This window comes from Capricornis sumatraensis, chromosome 2 (assembly GCF_032405125.1).
Source record: "Capricornis sumatraensis isolate serow.1 chromosome 2, serow.2, whole genome shotgun sequence".
Classification (NCBI taxonomy): domain Eukaryota; kingdom Metazoa; phylum Chordata; class Mammalia; order Artiodactyla; family Bovidae; genus Capricornis; species Capricornis sumatraensis.
Genome location: NC_091070.1, coordinates 130,163,049 through 130,177,548, shown reverse-complemented (window position 1 = coordinate 130,177,548; position 14,500 = coordinate 130,163,049). Strand labels below are relative to the sequence as shown.

Here is a 14,500-nt window from a genome sequence, read left to right as displayed (position 1 = left end):
GAAACCTTACTTAAATGATCAACATTCTAAGAAGGACACACACCACTTACATTACCAGCAACTTTTAACTATAAATTTTCCTTCACTCTTAACCTGACCCAGTGACTCCACTTTAAAACAAACAAACAAAATTACTCAAAACTGCTCAAGTGTTCTTACATTAGAGTTCTGATTCAGGATTGCATTTTTTAAAAATCCAAATACTGGCATGAGTTGTATACATTTTAAATCAGAAAATATAATCACATTACACAAAATACTTTCAAAGGTGGGAAAACTACCCACAATTTCAAAATCATAAAATCACTGCTACTATTGTAATATATGTGTGTGTTAGTTGCTCAGTCGTGTCCAACTCTTTGCAACTCCAAGGACTGTAGCCCACCAGGCTCCTCTGTCCATGGAATTCTCCAGGCAAGAGTACTGGAGTGGGTTGCCACTTCCTTCTGCAGGGGATCTTCCCCACCCAGGGATCAAGCCCATGTCTCCTGCATCACAGGCAGATTCTTTACCATCTGAGCCACCAGGAAAATCATGCAGAAATATAATATAAAAGATCTGAAGAAGAGAGAAGGGGAAGATCAGCTACAACTCTAAAGACAGTAGCTCAGATGATCAGAGTACAGTACTAATGGGTACAGCTGAATAAACAAGCTTGAACAATGGTCTCTGACTCTGTCACAATGATCAACGTCTTTGGTAATTCGAAAGTTTAACTGGAGCCATAACATCCATGGTATAACCTAAAAACTGAACACCTAGCTAAGGCAGAATCAAGAAAAGATTGCCAGAAAAGAGAAGCTCAAGGTACTAAAGAAGTTTTCCTTATCTATGTGGACACAAATCATTAAAGTAAAAGCAGAAATTCAGATGCAGAGGAAGGCTATGAGCACCTAAATGTTTGTACCTTTAGTAAAGGTCTCCGTTGTGGTAAACACAGGAGGAAAGGCTCTGACGTTGCTAACAAAAGGAAAGTTTGCTGAGTGGTAGGGTTTAAGATGTAAAGGAAAAACAGAGAATTAGAATGCAAAGTTTAGAACAATAGGGTGAGCGTGGTTACACAAAACAGCTGGCAAATGAGGTTTTTATTTTGTGCATTAAGAATTTTTTATTATAGTGAAATATACATAATGAGCATATCATTCTATGATTTTCAAGGAGACATATTTTAAAGCAAAAAAAAAGAACCTATCTACAATGTAAAGTCTAGCACATGATAACTTGTATGATATATTAACTGAACACCACAAAAGCATGTGAGTATTTTAATTTAAAAGGCTTTTAAAAGAGGTTCTGTTACAAAGGTGAGCCAGACTATTCCTTCATTGAAGAAACATTAAAGGAACAACATTTGATTCATTTCCTATACCATTTATTTCTCAAAGGCCAAAATGAAATTTGACTTTATTTCATCTGCATGGATAAAGCAGGAATATGAGATTTCCATGCTAACCCTTTTGACTTAAGCTTTACATTGTAAAGAAGAAAGATCTTTTGACCCACAGTTTAAATATGTCAGCAAATAAGAAGCCATTGGGCAGAAAGGTCAACTAGTACCATAACTCACAAAATTTTAATTCATGAAATTTAAATCTGTACAATTTTATTTCTTTTCTCAACTCAAAATAATGTTTCAGAATCCTACTTCTAGAAATGTCTTACTGCATTCATATGAACAAGCAGGAAGCAAATACACCATGATACACCTAGGAGAAAGTATATTCCCTTTCATGCCTTCATATAGGTGTTGGCATCTACACTGGATGTTAAAGGGTGAGTAAGACCTTTCTAGGTAAACAAACCTGGGAGAAAGGTAAGAGCTTTCACTGGGGTAAACAATCTGAATGTACAAAAGTACACAGTTCTGAAGCCATCTGTCAATTTCAGGGCTAAGGAAAAGACAAAGCTACAGAAACAGGGAGGTACCAGGTGTTAAACAGAAGTGTACATTTTGCTGAAGGTGGACTCAGATAATAAATAATAGTTAACCATCAAGAGATAGGTAAAACACTGATAATCGGATGTGCTTCCATTTACTTGAATGAATGTCTACTGTATTACTAGAAGAAAAATACTAACGAGCTTGAAAAACAAATGAACAATAAAGTAGTTTTGGCTACAAGCTCCTTCTGATTCTCTTAGCTAACAGAATAAACTAACACTGCGTTTTCTTTTTGAACTAATCAATGTAACAGGTGAAATACTTCAGAAATGAGGGGGAAGAACAACTAATAAATGGACTAACCATAATTTTGTTAATATGTAATATGCAGTTTCTTAGATTTTAATCTTGCATATGAAGCAGTGATTCTTAACATGGAATTCTTCACCACAGTGAGTTATTTTGTGTATTTCTAAATGTCTATATAAAAATTACACACACCCACAATTTAGTAATGATGGGCTTATAAGTTAAGACTTTTTCTCCCTTTGGCTAGAATTATAGAAACTCAGTATAACATGTATGCTATCAATTATCATGTTTTGGACAGAATCATTATGCTTATATATATAAATTTATTGAGAAATAAACTATTATTTAAAGCTGTTTGCTAAGTTTTTGAAAAGAGGGCTCTCGTAAGTATGGGAAGTGAATAAAAGAATTTTTCCAAAGGCTGAGAATCACTTAGCTAAAACTGCAAACTGTAACTTCTGAATGCACATTTAAAGTCTTATCAGACCCTGAGTTGTAAAAGGATGCCACTCTATTTGCCAAGTAATTATTCTTGGCCAAGTAATTATTCTTAGTAACTATCAGAGAATGTTTAACAGTTGATAAGATTTTACTCTGGCACTTCTAGGGAAATATATCATCTTAGTTTGTATGCAAACTGAATGTCTAGGTAAACATCCTTTAAAGCTGATATGTAGTAATTCTGACTCAGTGTCTTCCTTAAATCAGTTATCCATAAAATTTCATAAATACGAATTATATAAATTTTCAAGCATAGGTTAAAGCACAGATTCAACCGCACAGAACCAACCATCCACTTGCAAAAAGTATCCATTTACAGTTAATTTTTTCAGTATATCCCCCATTCTATCCTCAAGATTACCCTGAAAAATACTCCAAACATAATTTAACTAAGCATTTATCAATCTAGAAATAACAACAATTAGCCCATTTTGAGAACTTACAATGTTTTCAAGCACTTTGCTAAGTATCTTACATGGATTCTCATTAAATCTTTAGAAAGACTTAATAAATAACTAAGTAATATTACAGTCGTCACAGTAACAGATGATTTGGACAATTTTCTATGTCTCAGGTCTTCTTCAGAAAAATATGTAATAATCGTATCTTACAGGATTAGTCCAAGAATTAAATTGATCAAAAAAATATAAAACACTTAAATAAACATACTATTTTGCTTATTAAAGCAGAGTAAAGGCGTAAAGCTGGTTATCACTGATATTTTTAGCAATATTTTAAAACGATTTCCATTGTTTAAAATAAAAAACCTCAATCCAACAACAACAACAGAAGACCTAGAGTGTACATAAAGACCTCATAAAAGTGCTTGCGAGAATCTTAAACTGAGGTTATGTTCCTTACTCAAGGCAATATGTGAAAGGGAGATGATAATGCCATAAGGATTGAGCAACAGCTCTATGAAGACCTCCAAGAGCTTCTAGAACCAACACCCAAAAAAGATGTCCTTTTCATTATAGGGGACTGGAATGCAAAAGTAGGAAGTCAAGAGATACCTGGAATAACAGGCAAATTTGGCCTTGGAGTACAGAATGAAGCAGGGCAAATAGAGTTCTGCCAAGAGAACGCATTGGTCATAGCAAACACCCTCTTCCAACAACACAAGAGAAAACACTACACAGGGACATCACCAGATGGTCGACACTGAAATCAGACTGATTATATTCTTTGCAGCCAAAGATGGAGCAGCTCTATACAGTCAGCAAAAAAAAGACCCAGAGCTGACTGTGGCTCAGATCATGAACTCCTTATTGCCAAATTCAGACTGAAATTGAAGAAAGTAGAGAAAACCACTAGACCATTCAGGTATGACCTAAATCAAATCCCTTATGACTATACAGTGGAAGTGAGAAATAATTAAGGGATTAGATCTAATAGATAGAGTGCCTGAAGAACTATGGATGGAGGTTTGTGACATTGTACAGGAGACAGGAATCAAGACCATCCCCAAGAAAAAGAAATGCAGAAAAGCAAAATGGCTGTCTGAGGAGGCCTTACAAATAGCTGTGAAAGGAAGAGAAGTGAAAAGCAAAGGAGAAAAGGAAAGATATACCCATTTGAATGCAGAGTTCCAAAGAATAGCAAGAAGAGATAAGAAAGCCTTCCTCAGCGATCAATGCAAAGAAATAAGAGGAAAACAACAGAATGGGAAAGACTAGAGATCTCTTCAAGAAAATTAGAGATACCAAAGGAACATTTCACGCAAAGATGGGCTCGATAAAAGACAGAAATGGTATGCACCTAGCAGAAGCAGAAGATATTAAAAAGAAGTGGCAAGAATACACAGAAGAACTGTACAAAAAAGATCTTCACAACCCAGATAACCATGATGGTGTAATCACTCACCTAGAGCCAGACATCCTGGAATGTGAAGTCAAGCAGGCCTTAGGAAAGCATCACTACGAACAAAGCTAGTGGAGGTGATGGCATTCCAGTTGAGCTATTTCAAATCCTGAAAGATGATGCAGTGTAAGTGCTGCACTGAATATGCCAGCAAATTTGGAAAACTCAGCAATCGCCACAGGACTGGAAAAGGTCAGTTTTCATTCCAATCCCAAAGAAAGGCAACGCCAAAGAATGCTCAAACTACCACACAATTGCACTCATCTCACATGCTAGTACAGTAATGCTCAAAATTCTCCAAGCCAGGATTCAGCAATATGTGAACCGTGAACTTCCTGATGTTTTAAGCTGGTTGTAGAAAAGGCAGAGGAACTACAGATCAAATTGGCAACATCCGCTGGATCATCGAAAAAGGAAGAGTTCCAGAAAAACATCTATTTCTGCTTTACTGACTATGCCAAAGCCCTTGACTGTGTGGATCACAATAAACTGTGGAAAATTCTGAAAGAGATGGGAATACCAGACCACCTGACCTGCCTCTTGAGAAACATGTATGCGGGTCAGGAAGCAACAGTGAGAACTGGACATGGAACAACAGACTGGTTCCAAATAGGAAAAGGAGTACGTCAAGGCTGTATATTGTCACCCTGCTTATTTAACTTATATGCAGAGTACATTATGAGAAACGCTGGGCTCGAAGAAGCACAAGCTGGAATCAAGATTGGCGGGAGAAATATCAATAACTTCAGATATGCAGATGACACCACCCTTATGGCAGAAAGTGAAGAACTAAAGAGCCTCTTGATGAAAGTGAAAGAGGAGAGTGAAAAAGTTGGCTTAAAGCTCAACATTCAGAAAACGAAAATCATGGCATCCAGTCCCACCACTTCATGGCACATAGAAGGGGAAACAGTGGACACAGTGGATGACTTTTTATTTTTCTGGGCTCCAAAATCACTGCAGATGGTGACTGCAGCCATGAAATTAAAAGACACTTGCTCCTGGAAGGAAAGTTAGGACGAACCTAGAGAGCATATTAAAGAGCAGAGACATTACGTTGCCAACAAAGGTCCATCTAGTCAAGGCTATGGTTTTTCCAGTGGTCATGTATGGATGTGAGAGCTGGACTATAAAGAAGGCTGAGCGCCAAAGAATACTGTGGTGTTGGAGAAGACTCTTGAGAGTCCCTTGGACTGAAAGGAGATCCAACCAGTCTATCCTAAAGGAGGTGTGTTCCCCCATCAATGAACACAGTCCTGGGTGTTCACTGGATGGTCTGATGTTGAAGCTGAAACTCTAGTACTTTGGCCACCTGATGCGAACTTGACTCACTGGAAAAGACCCTGATGCTGGCAAAGACTGAAGGCAGGAGAAGAAGGGGACAACAGAGGATGAGATGGTTGGATGGCATCACCGACTCGATGGACACGGGTCTGGGTGGATTCCGGGAGTTGGTGATGGACAGGGAGGCCTGGCGTGCTGCGGTTCATGGGGTCACAAAGATTCAGGGATGACTGAGCGACTGAACTGAACTGAAAAGCTGCAGAGAGCACGCACTCTGAGCACACATGATGAGAACCAAAAGGATAAAAATCTCAAGAAACTTGGGAAAGACATTAGGATTCTCACATAAATAGAAAAGGGAACAGAAGATAAACTAACTTTAACTCACAAAAGGAACATCATAACATCAACTGATGTTTCAGTTACTTAAGACTTCATTAGTAGAACAAGCTGTTACTTTACACTGCTACCTTTCTTCAAAGTTCCTAATCTTTTCTTCTGTAACACCTAACCTGCTCTTAATTCCATCTGAAATCAAACAGAAAAAACTGGAGGAGAGATCAATAAAGGAACAGTGAGTTTTAGGACAACTGTAATAAAATTAATACATGTATGACTGGCATCCCCAAATGGGGAGGGGAGGGAAAGGGAAGAGGCAATAAGTATTGGAAGAAATTGTAACAGTGCAATAAAATTTCCTGAATTTGACAAAAACTATAAAACCTATATAGATCTAAGCAGCTCAACCCCCTCCAAGCACAAGAAACATTTAAAAAATTTCACAAAGATATATTGTGTTCAAACTGCTTAAAGTTGATAATAAAGAAAAATTTTAAGTACTGAGAGGCAAAAAGATATATACAGAAGAATAAAGACAGAACAGTATCTAATAATAATCATACGGTTTTTATCTTTCAATTTGTTAATATGGCGTATCATACTATTGATTTGCAAATACTGAAGAATCCTTGCTTCCTAGCATAAAGCCCACCTGATCATAATGTATGATCTTTCTAATATGTTGGATTCTTTCTGCTAGAATTCTGTTGAGGATTTTTGCATCTATATTCATCAGTGATACTGGACTGTTGTTTTCTTTTTTTGTGGCATCTTTGTGATTTTGGTGTCAGGGTGATCCTGGCCTTGTAGAATGAGTTTGGGAGTTTTTCTTCCTCTGCATTTTTGTGGAAGAGTCTGAGTAGGATAGGTGTTAGTGCTTCTCTGAATTTTTGGAAGAATTCCACCTGTGAAGCTATCTAGTTCTGGGGTTTTGTGTGTTGGAAGATTTTTTATTATAGTTTTGCATGTGTAAAGAATGAAACTAGAACAGTTTCTAATACCATACACAAAAATAAACTTCAAACAGATTAAAGACCTAAATGTAAGACCATAAACTATAGAACTTTTAGAGGAAAACAAAGGCAGAACACTCTCTGACATAAACCACAGCAAGATCCTCTATGACCCACCTCCCAGAGTAGTGGAAATAAAAACAAAAATAAACAAACGGGACCTGATTAAACTTAAAAGCTTTTGCAAAATGAAGGAAACTATAAGCAAACTGAAAAGACAGCCCTCAAATTGGGAGAAAATAATAGCAAATGAATACACTGACAAAGAATTGATCTCCAAAATATACAAGCAGTTCATGCAGCTCAATACCAGAAAAATAAACAACCCAATCAAAAAGTGGGCAAAAGACCTAGACAGACATTTCTCCAAAGAGGACATACAGATGGCTAATAAACACATGAGAAGATGCCTAACTTCACTATTAGAGAAATGCAAATCAAAACCACAAGGTATCATCTCACACCAGTCAGAATGGCCATCATCAAAAAGTCTACAGACAAGAAATGCTGGAGAGGGTGTGGAGAAAAGGTGACCCTCTTACACTGCTGGTGGGAATGAAAACTAGTACAGTCACTATGGAGAACAGTGTGGAGATTCCTTAAAAAACTGGGAAAAGAACTGTCATGGGACCCAGCAACCCCACTGCTGGGCATACACCACCCCCCCCAAGAAAACCAGAATTGGTAAAGACACATGTACCCCAATGTTCACTGCAGCACTATTTATAATAGGGAGGACATGAAAGCACCTAGATGTCCATCAGCAGGTGAATGTATAAGGAAGTAGTGGTACTTATACACAATGGAATATTATATTCCACTAAAAAGGATTGCATTTGAGTCAGTTTCAAGGAGGTGGATGAACCTGGAGCCTATTAAACAAAGTGAAGTAAGTCAGAAAGAGAAAGATAAATACTGTATATCAGCATATACATGGAATTTAGAAAGACAGTACCAACGATCTTACATGCAGTGCAGCAAAGGCGGCAAATGTAAACAGCAGACTTTTGGACTCAAGGGGGGACGGTGAACGTGGCATGATTTGAGAGAACAGCACTGAAATATATACATTACCATATTTAAAACAGATGGCCAGGGCAAGTTCAATGAATGAAGCAGGGCACCCAAAGCAGGTACTCTGGGACAACCAGAGCGATAGGGTAGGGAGAGAGTTGGGTTCAGGATGGGGGGAACACATGTATACCTGTAGCCAATTCATGCTGATGTATGACAAAACCATCACAATATTGTAATGAAATACAATTTTAATAAATTAATTTTTTAAAAAAGGACAATAGGCTTCTCACTGGAAACAATTCAAGCCATAACAGAGTAGAGCTGTATCTTTAAAGTACTAAAAGAAAACTGTCAAACTAGAATTAGAAGCAGAAACAGCTTTCAAATATGAAAGTGAGACTTTTGGGAATAATAAAAATACATTCACTATTCTGACTGTGATGATGATTTCACAAGTGTGTTACCTTTGCCACCAACAGTCACTTGCTCCTTTACTACCTCTACAGGACTAAAGGAAAGTTACTATAATGCTGCAGAAGAGAGATGAATCCTTAGAAGTAGTAGTCACAAAGTACACCATACGAATTTTTAGACCAAGTACACATCATCTGATGGTCTGAAACAATTTCATTCTGGATATTTAATAGCCTCAACCTGGTAGTGCTTCAATGAACTGGCGAAAGGAAATTCAAACCTTTATTGAAGAAAGCATCATAATTCTAGACAAAGTATTTGCATAAGTAATTTTAAAGGAAAATGTGAAGTTCATCGTTTTAAAACAGATATATATATATACATATAAATGGCATATTTGAGTTAAGCAAGCCCATTCACTACGACAAGGCTGTGATAGATGATGCTGTTAAAGTGCTGTAGATAATACGTTAGTACATTTGGAAAGCTCAGCAGTGGCCACAGGACTGAAAAAGGTCAGTTTTCATTCCTCCTTCCAAAGAAGGGCAGTGCCAAAGAACGCTCAAACTATCATACAACTGCGCTCATTTTACACACTAGTAAGGTTATGCCAAAAATCCTTAAACCTAGGCTTCAGCAGTACGTGAACTGAGAACTTCCAAGTGTACAAGCTGGCTTTCGAAGAGGCAGATGAACCAGAGATCAAATTGCCAATATCTGTTGGATCAGAGAGAACAAGGGAATTCCAGAAAACCGTCTACTTCTGCTTCACTGACTATGTGAAAGAAAGCCTTTGATTGTGCGGATCACAGCAACTGATATCAGACCATCTTACCTGTCTCCTGAGAAACCTGTATGTGGGGTCAAAAAGCAAACATTAGAACCTTACATGGAACAACTGACTGGTTCAAAACTGGGAAAGGAGTACAAGACTGTATATTGTCACTATGTTTATTTAACTTACATGCAGAGTACATCATGCAAAATGCCAGGCTAGATGAAGCTCAAGCTTCAGTCAAGATTGCTGGGAGAAATATCTACAATCTCACACACAGAGAAGGTAACATTCTAATGGTAGAAAGTGAAGAGGAACTAAAGAGCTTCTTGATGACGGTGAAAGAGGAGAATGAAAAAGCTGGCTTAAAACTCAAACTCAACTTCAAAAACCTAAGATCATGGCAGCCGGTCCTATCACTTCATGGCAAATAGAAGGGGAAAAAGTGAAAGTAGTGATAGATCTTATTTTCTTGGACTCCAAAATAATTATTATTTTTTATACTAGCCGAAATTAGAAACAACCCAAATTACTATCAATAAAAGAATGAATTAACTATAGCCAAGAGGTTTCCAAACTTCCTTGGGTGATGATGCCATTTAGCATCTCAGCAGCTTTTTTTTCTTTTTCCACAGAACTAAAGTACCTAATATATCCATTTATCAAGTAGCTAAGTAAAAGACAATTCAGATTTTATTTCATTTATATTTTAGTCATTCTCTGAACTGCACTTTTAGATACTTTTCTGTGTATGTCTATACACATACTCATATATATATAATAAAATCACAAGATATACACATTAAATCACAAGATATGTAAATATTAATATATATATTATATATAAGTCATAATGACTTATATATGTCATTAATAAGACTTCAAAGTATCCAGTCAGTGAATTCTTCTATTTGCCAGAAGCATTCAAAGGCTAGAAATACAATAGTAAACAAGACAAAACAGGGTCCTATTCTTCCTTTCCTTACATTCTAATTAATGAGAAAACAATTTAAATAGCGATGTGACAAAGAGGATATATGGATGGTTAAAAACTATATACTGGATATACAGAAAAGATTCTTTTAGGGTGACACTTATGCTAAGATCTCAAAGGTAAGTACCAGCCATACAGAGATCAGAGATCAACTATAAATGGTGACAGGCAGGCTTACATTGCTGCAAAGGAAAAGTGATCAACCATTTTCAACCAATACAGATTCCACTTTTCAGAATTTTAGCAACATTCAACTCAACCAATCTGTCCCTTTCCCAAATGGTAACTGATGACTCTGAAGAATGTTTCTTTCTCAAATCTTCTGAAATTCCTGTATTCAAGCTAACTCTCAGCCATGCCCACTTCTTCTAATCATAGCAAACATTCTGCAAGGGAACTGACTCACTGAGCCTATGAGTTCCTCAGATAGTTGGATAAATTCACAAACTACGATACAAAAATTAACAAGGCTTTTTCAGCAAAACCAAAATGAACGAACTACTTTTGGAGATTACCATGAACTACTACTGAACGATTGCTCAGTCTCGAGCCTTGTAAAGATGGTGAGTCTCCCAAAACATCAACGACCATCTCTGTTTTTGTATTTTTATATGCATAATCATCACCTCGCCTGGTACTTGGTACATGGTGAGTACTCAAATACCTACTGAACAAATGAGCTGAATGAACAATGAACTTCAGTAAACAAGCTGCTTTTTCTGACAATTAATGAACTTCAGGAAAACAATTTGTCTGGATAGGAAAATCTGATTTGTTGCCATACCCCTTCCTGAGAAGACTGATGGTAGATATGAATTTGTATGTCATTTCTACCAGCTATCTGGATCACAAATTTTTGCACAAATCATTCGATTGTAGATATTCTACAATCCATACATATAGACATATGGATTATTTGAGGTGGAGGATGTCAGGGTGAAATAGAGGAATGGGCAGGAATCTAGATTTAGGACAGAAGATCTTATTCTAAATAGGAAACAGGTGAAAGGGAACATGAAAGAAAGTATGGTTCAAGACCCCCCCACTTCAAGACGAGGGGCCCCCAAGCTTATGTTTCAGATCTTTTTGCCTGGTACAGAACATTTTTGCTAAAGATGGTTTGGTTATTTTTCTCAATATAAAAATAAGTTTGTAAACAATTAAGCCCCAAAAGAACATGGAGAAGACCACACACTTACACAAACTAGGCCACCAAGCAATCGCCAGATCAGTGACTTGTGAAGTCCTACAAAGCACAGACAAATACCATAACTAGAAAAGTGAAAGTGCAGTCACTCAGTTGTGTCCAACTCTTTGCAACCCCATGGACCGTAACCTACCAAGGCTCCTCTGTCCATAGGATTTTCCAGGCAAGAGTACTGGAGTGAGCTGCCATTTCCTTCTCCAGAGGGGATCTGTCTGACCCAGGGAATGAACCCGGGTCTCCCACATTGCAGGCAAACACTTTACATCTGAGCCACCAGGGAATCCCATGAAGTCCTACAAAGTGCAGCCAAATACAGCAACTAGAAGGGGGCAGCAACTGAGGGAGACAAGAACCCAGGATCAGACACACATCACCCAGTGTGTACTACTGCATTTGCCCTGTTACAACACAGTGAGGCAGGTTTGCAGTGATCTCACAGCATGTGAAAGTAACCCCTTTTTCTTCTTTAACTCCATGACACTAATCACTGCTACAGCAGGATAGAACAGTGGCTCTGGGAACTAAACAAAGAAGCCACCAGTGATGGTCTCTCTGGAAGTCAAGGAGGAAACACCCAGAAATGTTAAAGGTTAAGGATCTTGTCCTTGCTTCATATATCCATCCCTGGGCAGCTCAAGATGGGTACAGAGGCATTGTTCCTAACACCTATCCGTATCCACTCATATTTTTTTACAAAAACACATACATACATACATACATATATACAGCCTGCTGTGCACAGTAGGCCTAGCCCAATCAAGCAAAGGATGGATCTGGTATGTAAAGCGAGTCCCATGCCCTGGGATTAGAGGTTTGTAACAGGAAACCTTTATCACACACAGAGATGGACCTTCATCTAATCTTGGCTTCCCCCCTCTGCACCTTTTACCTGGCCCAAACCTCTCCTAACCTCTCTGCACCACCTTTTTTGATTCAGACTAATTTCCAACCTTTTAGTAGAAGGCAACCAAGTCATGGGGCCAACCCAGTTAAAACCTAGCCTTCCATGAAACACTGAAGATGAATGGGTTTTAATTAAGAGGACACCATAAGAAAAGCCAGCTCTAACATGCAAATATAAGGTAGTTCAATAGGCTATATTACAGACCCCAAATAGTTTTTCTTTCTGGTGATACAGCAACAAAAAGTATTCCAACTGTGCAGACCCAGAGCTCCTGCTAACTTATGCTTGAGATTGCTCATGTACCTGGGAATACAGTACAGGAATAAGGGCCTCTGTTTAAAATTCACAAAAATACAAAACCAGAATATTATGAAAAGAAAGTTAAAATACACAGGGTAAGTCATTTGCACACAGCTAGTGTGGTTGGCATCCTAGAGAAAGTGAGACCCAAGGAACAGTCACCCAAGGGAGCAAATAAATACAAGTGTCTTGGCCCCGAAAGGAGTGCGAGTGAGCTTGGAAGCAGCAGGTCTGCAGCTGCTCCCTCAACCACCGCTTTCACCTATCTTCACAACCCACTGCCTGGCACAGTTCTCAGCACCCTTCCAAACATGAGATTACAAGCAGACAAGATGCGGAAGACCCTGCCTTCCTTTGATACCCCCTCACAAAGAATGTAGTAGCTTGTGGTTTGTGTCCATCAATCTGGTCTCATGCTTAATCTTTACATTCTGGCATGGAAATTTTATTTCATACCCTTCTTTAAGAGTAAAACAACTTCTCTCTCCAGGCTACTTTCGAAAACTGGAGATTCTGGAAGTGGAGGCTCAGATAAAGCATGCAGGGAGGGTTATCCCCGAAGCCCTCAAGTGCATCTGGATGGAGCATAACTGGAGTTCCTTTGCTTCATCCCTTCCCCCAACCAAGAGGGAAGTGGGGTGATGCTATGGATCCTGGTCTGAGATACATGTCTTACCCACTGTACTCCTGCTTTCCCCACTTTGCCAACTGATGCTTGGTTCTCAAAATTTCCAAAACATCCATCCTTGCTTTTTCTTTAACAGCCTAATTCCAAGAAAAGCTATTTCTTTAGGAAAACATTTTTGAGAAATTTAACTTATACAGTTCCGGTCAAGGGACCATCACTATATACTCTTTAGTTCAGTTCAATTTAGTTCAGTTGCTCAGTTGTGTCCGAATCTTTGCGACCCCCTGAATCACAGCACGCCAGGCCTCCCTGTCCATCACCATCTCCCAGAGTTCACTCAGACTCACATCCATCCATCCAGCCATCTCATTCTCTGTCGTCCCCTTTTCCTCCTGGCCCCAATCCCTCCCAGCATCAGAGTCTTTTCCAATGAGTCAACTCTTTGCATGAGGTGGCCAAAGTACTGGAGTTTCAGCTTTAGCATCATTCCTTCCAAACAACACCCTCTTTAACAAAAATGTCTGACATTAGATTCTATACGCAGAGTACATCATGAGAAATGCTGGACTGGAAGAAACACAAGCTGGAATCAAGATTGCCAGGAGAAATATCAATCACCTCAGATATGCAGATGACACCACCCTTATGGCAGAAAGTGAAGAGGAACTAAAAAGCCTCTTGATGAAAGTAAAAGAGGAGAGTGAAAAAGCTGGCTTAAAGCTCAACATTCAGAAAATGAAGATCACGGCATCTGGTCCCATCACTTCATGGGAAATAGATGGGGAAACAGTGGAAACAGTGTCAGACTTTATTTTGGGGGGCTCCAAAATCACTGCAGATGGTGACTGCAGCCATGAAATTAAAAGACGCTTACTCCTTGGAAGAAGAGTTATGACCAACCTAGATAGCATATTTAAAAGCAGAGACATTACTTTGCCGACTATGGTCCGACTAGTCAAGGCTAAGGTTTTTCCAGCAGTCATGTATGGATGTGAGAGTTGGACTGTGAAGGCTGAGCACCGAAGAATTGATGCTTTTGAACTGTGGTGTTGGAGAAGACTCTTGAGAGT

General features: G+C 38.6%; 1 protein-coding gene across 2 annotated transcripts in view; it reads right to left on the bottom strand.

The window, feature by feature from the left end:
* TRIM33 (tripartite motif containing 33) overlaps positions 1 to 14,500 on the bottom strand; it is a 141,883-nt gene that overhangs the window by 38,260 nt on the left and 89,123 nt on the right. The window lies entirely within an intron of this gene.